This window comes from Phoxinus phoxinus, assembly GCF_949152265.1.
Source record: "Phoxinus phoxinus genome assembly, chromosome: 17".
Classification (NCBI taxonomy): Eukaryota; Metazoa; Chordata; class Actinopteri; order Cypriniformes; family Leuciscidae; genus Phoxinus; species Phoxinus phoxinus.
In genome coordinates, this window is record NC_136892.1 from 18,017,960 (window position 1) to 18,025,808 (window position 7,849).

Genomic DNA, 7,849 nt, shown 5'->3' on the forward strand with positions numbered 1-7,849 from the left:
CCAAAGTGGATAAAAGCTGGGCTGTTCTCTGATCAAGGGAAGCGAGTTAGGAGTTAAACGTCACTTTCAAGGCGTTGCATGTTGGTTTATTTGTCCGTAATTGGAGGGAACACTCTCCTGAGCTTGTAAATAACAGGATACAGTGTAAATACACTTAAATCAGTTACATGCTGAGCGTAGTGTGATGGCTTGACTGATACACTCCCTTATTGGAGGTCCTCTTTTAAGGCGAGGCCATCTTGTAAAATGTCATGGTATTTATCAGTGCAACTAAATGTCAGCTAGAGCTTCTTTGACTGACTCTCTGACCTATGCATGCCTGAGATTTTCAGATAATATTTGTTTTTATAGTGGTGAAGGACATCCCGTATGGATCCGACACTAAGAAGACAACGTTTGCTTGTGATATAAATGTCACGTTGTGTGTTTTCTCCATCGCATGACCAGATATGTAACATACAAAGGGGTCCATGTGAAAATTATCACTAGTGAAAGTGATTCTGTTTTACATTATTATAAGGCAAGTTCCTAAACGTAATTTCGGGAGGAGTGAACCCACCTAATCTTTCAATTAATTCTCCGGCATCAGCTGGTTTGGCATCCCTTCACCTCCCCAACTCCACCAAACATAATTTAGGCGTCTTTGCAACCATACTCCTCTTCAAAGCGTTAGTATTCCCAGCTCGAGTTGAAGCCCCTCCATTGCGGACAGCAAGCCAAATACGTTTAAACGTAATAGATCAAAGATTATATGGGCAAACAAACTTGTGAATTTAATGCATTTTTAAATTACAAATTGTAGTAACAACATAACAATTGTGAAGAGTATTAAATATTTCTGATTCATTATCTAACAAAATATAGCTATTTCTTTGTTTCAAAAATCCTAAATGCTCTTTTCAGGTATAAATCGATTTTGAATCCCACATTTTCAATGTACACTGACTTTTGAAGCCATTTCCTACACGAATTCAATAACATTTAATAGCACATACAAAAGTTGCCCTTGCTTTAAAAATGGTTTCCCAGTGTTGCGCCATGACTAAAATATCATCTAGCTTTGTCTGCGGGCTCACATTTACAGTGATTGACACAATGAAATGTGGTGATGAGGATAATGATGTCCTCTCTCACTCCAGCGCTAGACAGATTCTCCTTTAAAATACAAAGAATTTGTTTTGTATTTTTCAGAACAGCCTGGAGTTTAAGACATACAATAGGAATGACAGCATATCAGAGAATGACACCATAGTGCTCACTTGTGCAATCATACACTTTCATTGTGGAAATTACTGTCAGACTGACCGAAAGCTTGGATAGGATTGCTCTGCATGATGCAAAATTCGAAAGAGCAGTGCAAGGAATGCAACAGCTTCAATGATCTGCCTCACTATGTCGATAAACAATGACTGCTAAAGTGTAACTGTCATCTACATTACTTCTTTATGATTAGCTGTGAGATGTTTGTCCCACTGGCTTTATCTTCCTAAGCAACCAATACAGTATTACCCTCTCTGCTGCCCCCAGCAGCTTTGAAGCACCCGTTGTGTTATGTGACCCTGTTATTTTACTGCAGGTTAACCGGTGTACTCCGAAACAAGTTGGCAGTTTGTCAGTTTCACATAAATTTGTCTGAAGTCACCTGCCTTGTGTAGAATAAACCATATTTTCTAGTGAATTATGACATGTCATGTACGTATAGATTAGTTTAAGCATATTTATTAGAATGTATAAAGTAAATCTTTTACTTGGAGCTCTTTAAATGCTTTTTGAATTCAATGATAATTGAAGCAAATAATCAGCACACAAAAAAACTAGCATATTCACACATTATATAAAGATTATAATCTCCTTGGCAGCTGTTCATGACCTCTTGCTCAGAATTATGCATTTCTGTGGCAACACTATTAATGCCAAAATCATGTGTAACTTGAGTAAACCATAGACAAAACCACAATACAATAACAGTTGTAAGTTGATAATAGTTTATTTAGCATGACATTGCATAGTAATTCAACTGTGCTATCTATATTAAACTGTACATCTTTTATTGTTTATTTTCAGATTATTGCTGCATTATTAAGGCATTAACATTAGTCAATTTTAGTAATTATACAGAAATATTACAAAATTAACTACATTTTACTGCAGAAGCCATCAGGTCGGAGCTCTCAGAAAATGACAAGTCAAAATCTCGTAATGACGTTAATTCCGCCATGGCGTGAACTCACCTTATTTCCTCATTCATGCAACACAGTCTTCTAGAAAAAAAAACGCTCTGGGATTTCTCTTGTTTCTTCTCTTTGACTCCGCCAAAAGAAGGAGCAAAACTACAAGTCTCAAGCCGTGTATCATCCTTCCACCATCTCTTTTTTTCCATAAATAGCAGCCTTCAGAGGCTTGCAGACATCCAAATGAGGGTTTGGTTTGGAAGCTAACTAAGCTCAGAGATGAGAAGGTTTGCTTTGACTTGGCAAATCATCAGTCGCTCGGGGGTAGAAATCAGAGAATGTTGGCCTTGGATCTTCAGATGTCTCATTTGATCTCTCGCTGTCTGTCTTCCTTAGCCATCGCTCCTACTCCCTGCTGTTAGTACACAATTTCATCCTAGTTCAATCTCCAATATTAGTTCTGCCCATGAGTGTTATCAATCCAGGAAGGTCTTGCAGGAGAGTCTGAATGACTTAACCCGTGTGGTCAAAACACCATGACGGAATGTTTTTTACGAGATGTTGCTCATGACATTTATCTCTTCGTTTATGTTACTCTCGTTTGCTGGTGCTAAAGTGGAGAATTAGTGTCTCCGTCGAGACATCAGATGTGCCATGTAAATGGAGTTTTGTCAGGCAGGAACAGGAGGTGGTCAATCACTGCCTACTTTAACCCCAGCCACTTAAATAGCAGCCCTATCGTACGCTTCCTCAATCCATATTTAATGTAAGTGAGGACATGAAGAATTCCAATTTCCTGGTCTCTTTAGGAAGTCATCTCCCGTCAATGAATAAATATCAGAAATTACAGACATTTTCGCATCTCTCTGTGCTGTAATGTTCTGTGAAATAATGACTTACGGTATTCAATCTGTCACTCGATTGCTGTCCTTTTTGTTACTTTATATGGGTTTCTAATCACCTCATGCAGCAAATGACATCTTTTTTCCCACCGCTTTGAGTAGACGCGCTGCTCATCGGCACATGAAGTAGCTCTCGCAGATTTTAGTATTCACGTATCACTTGTTTGTCAAATCCTGTTTGTCAGTGTCGACTTGACAGCGCAGACATAGGAGAAACATGAAGCATTGCCAGAGATGCCGGCACACGTCGTATCGCACACGGAGCTACAAGGAAAAAGGAAAAAGAAAGGAAAAAAGGTGAAGGCAGCGAGACATCAAGTCTGGCAGATCTCATGCCACCAAGTGACTGGATAGAAATGGGGCTTTGTTATTACAAGTGCACACTTCAGTAAAACTGGGAGCTTGTCAGAGCAATGCACTGCTGAAGAGAGTGAGCCAAAAAGGCCCTGTCTCTCTCTGAATTTCCATCTGAGACACCCCTCAGTTCTCATTAAAATGCACCCTGTCTCTCTCTGCTTTTGCTACTTATATGTGCCTTGTCCATGGAGTATCAAACGGATTCTTTAGTGTTTTGGTGCCTCTATTACAAAAATCAGAAAAGAGTGATGTACAAGTCCTACCATGACTGCGAGCTCAAGGCTAAATAAAGGACATGCAATAATCAGGGGGCCTGGAGTCCCTCGTTCAAGGAATGAGAAAGAGTCAGACATGTCTTGCAATCTAATCCCCACTGATACGAAGCTCATACTTTGCCTAAGAAATAAATCAGCGAATAAGCAAATGAGTATTTTTATTTATTGCATGTGACCTGTTCAGATGTCCATGTTACTTGCATTGTGAGCTGCAGGCAAGGGCTCAAGGCCTGAGTGGTTAGCCTGGCACTGTTTGCCCTAGCTGGATGATCGCTGTAACAACACCATGCAATAAGCTGCAATAAGCAACTTTCTTCACTGGCAACCATTCAAAGGTATCCAATATCCATGTATTCTGACATCCTTCATTTTTATTTCTTTGTCTGCTGCCTTTGATGTAGTTTTATCATTAATAAAATAATAACTTGCATAACCGGGAAATACTGAAACAAGAATACTTTTTCATCGCTCCAAAACGTACTAAAACAACAACAAAATTTCAAGTTTTAGTGTCTGTTATTTTTAGTCTCATTAAGGCTGCATTTATTTGATCGAATTATTATATAAACAGTAATATTATGAGATATTATTCTAATTGAAAATAACGTTGATGGTAAAGCCGAATTTTCAGCATCGTTACTTCAGTCTTCAGTGTCACATGGTCATTCAAAAAGTTAAGTTAGATCATGGTTAGATAAGAAAATAAGTTAGATCATGTTTTCTAAATTCAGAAAATGTCATTATTTAAGTGTGTGTGTGTGTGTGTGTGTGTGTGTGTGTGTGTGTGTGTGTGTGTGTGTGTGTGTGTGTGTGTGTGTGTGTGTGTGTGTGTGTGTGTGTACATAAACTAATTAAAGAACACATTAAATAACTATTTTTGATGAGCTAATTTCACAATAATAATTTTGGGTCACAATTCTCACTTTTAACCAACTTAAGTATGACGTTTGCCTCAATAAACTTCTAATTACTGCTTATTAATAGTTAGAAAGGTAGTTGTTAAGTTTTCACTCTAAAAAATGCTGGGTTGTTTTAACCCAATTTTGGGTCAAATATGGACAAACCCTTACATTTTTAAATTATATTTTTAACCCAACGTTTGGGTTCGTCCATATTTGACACAAAATTGGGTTGAAACAACCCAGCATTTTTTAGAGTGTGGGTATTGGGTAGGATTAAGGGATGTAGAATATTGATATGGTCATGCAGAATAAGGCATTAATATAGTACTAATAAACAGCCAATATGCTAATAATATGTACTGTATACTAATAAGTAACAAGTTAGAATTGGACCCTAAACTAAAGTGTTACCTATTTTGGTCGATTGTGCCAACTTAAAGCCTATAGGCCTACTATACAACTTTTACAACCTGTCTGCATTAAACATGAAAATGTTAAAACCTAAATACATTGAAACTATAAAACCTAACTGAAAAAATAAATAAATTGAAAGTAAAACTATTATAGTGCTTTGAAGTCACAGCTCAGTCAGTGCTGTCATGATGTCATTTTCCTGTGGCTCTAGAGTCATTAGTCACGCCTCAGCTGATTGGCCCAAAACAAACAGGCGGCAACGATGGCAGATTTCAAATCACGTACTTCCTGGAGTCCTGTGCCAGCCGAACAACTGCTGTTGAGATGAACGGATAGCTGTCTCCAGGTATTATAGACCTCCTTGGCTGCAGTAGAGAGAGTATCTTTGATTATGCATGCGTGTAGTCCTCTGGCTCCTGAACTGCTGGCTTCTCCGACCTGGCAAACTGTGAAAAGACCTCTTTTGAACACACAAACACAAACCGATCTTGACAAGGCAGAGGAGGTGATTCTAATTAGATCCTGCACATCTGAAAGCGCACATGCTCTGTATGGAAAATGATTCAGCTTCTCTGTGGATGCAAGACTAGCTCCAGGACATCCAGTTGCCTTGAATTCTGTGCCAGTGCTAAACACTTCCCACAACAAGAATTGTGTTGAACGATATAAAAAGGAGGAAGAGCACAGCAAAGAGCAGAAGTCTTCAGCACCCCTGATCATTTCAGAGGAATACGTGCATTGCTGCTTTTTTGGTTCTCATTCTTCCAACAACTCAACAAAATATTCTCTAGTTTCAGAATTTTTTTTTATTTTTTTAAAGGTTGAACATGCCAGCATGGCTCTATGTGGGAGTGATGTTTCATTTTAAAAGGAAACGAGTGAGGTCTGGAGTGACTCAAATATCTTCAGATGGAAGATGAAATGAAAATGAAGTGCCAGACTCGAACAGTTGAGAATTGATCGTGCATTGACGTAGACGTCTTCAAATCAAAGCATGACAAAAGACACATCTACAGTAGAGATGCACAATTAATCAAATGAAAAGTGCTGTGATTAAATATCCGTAAAAATAGTTGATACAGAATTACATTTACACTTTTTTTTGGAGCTGTTGAGCATCATATTTTGTATTAGTCTGTCAGCCTATCAGTAACTAGCTGTTGTAATGAGTTTAAAGCAATATTTGTATTTCATGTTTTACATCTGCTCGCAGTAGCATGTGAAAATAAATGCTGAAGAAACATCACTCAACAATCAAAAACTAAAAGAACTAAAGACCAGTTCTTGTTTCTGTACACAAAATAAGCGTAAATATTAATGAAACGGAAATGTTTTTAATTGAAACGCATTATCCCGATTATAGCATCAAGGGAAATAATTGACAATTATTTGTGTCATAATGGCGTAGCTTTACTTTATATTAGTTTAAGTCTGCTTTTCTTCATTCTGTAATTTTCCTCTCTCAACCCTGACAGAGAAGTGTGATGGGATGAGACAGTCTACATGTTTTATCTATGTCTCATCTATTTGTCACTTGAAAAACACTCAGTGGCACCAATCCCTGAGAAAAATATCTTTCAAATGGAAATTTTCCCAGATATTTTCGGATGACGCAATGGGGGGGAAATATATACCCTGTTATTATTTTTATGACTTCACATGGAACTATTCATGAAAAGATAAACCGTGACGAAAAAGAAGAAGGAGTGTGTTCATTAAGCGAGAATACTCAAGTCTCTGTCATGTCATATATCCTGATGCCTCTTTCATAGCCAGATGAATACACGCTGTCCTCTGTAAATCATTAGCAGTCAGAGAGTTGCATTGAGCGCCGGTACCAGCGCAGACCGTCTGAATGAATGCTGGAGCCTATAAGAGCTGTCCATCACACACCTCAAGAATCACATCCTGCCCACTCTACAGATTACTATACATTATGCAATATCTGCTTTGGGGGTCATCAGATTACACTGGCACTGGCACGCTGAGAATTATGGAGGGTGGCATGGAAACAGTCTCTCTCACAGCGGCAATTAAATGGAGTGATATGTGCGAGTATCTCTTTTGCAGAGTGCAGCTGCTCAAGTTTGATAATATTCCTCAATGGACTTCATTTTGGTTTATCTAAACTGACCAGGGTGTCAGTGGTTATATACCTGAGTGCTGTCAGTGAAGTGCACAAAAATGATAACCCGAGTGGACCTGGATTGAGACCGAATTTTTGAAATATCTTCAGGAACATTTGAATAGCTCAATAATATACTAAATTAAAAGGTTTATTTGTCACATTTATGCAATCCCACAGAGGTAAGATTAGCATTGTGCTGACTGTTAATATTGCTTTAATGCAAAAAGTTATAGGTACACTATGTAACTTTTTCTGCGTTCAAAATTTCATCAATACATCATCAATCCTTCTTCCCCTTCTTACTTGTCTTCCCTGACTCCCTATGGTAAGCATATTATAAGTGCTTATATATTATATTTTGGCAGGTTAGTTGTCACAATGAGCGAGGAAGGTTGACATGGAGCACGATAAACCTCGATCCTCCGGAAAATCACCCGTTTCAAAAAAAGGTAGAATAGAGAAGAGTCTGCTAGCAAAAATAGAACGTGACAGAGTTCGTAATAAAACAAGAATCAACATTGGCTTGGCTTTTTGGAAATGGAGAGAACTAAGGGATTTGAAATGTAAAAGCTTTGTAATATAAAAAAACAACAACACAGAGATGGTGTTTTTATTACTCAACAGGTGAGTAAGGTATTTCATCGAACAGATAAATCACCATATGTAGCTCTCTAACAGAGGTCATTGTAAAGCATATTTC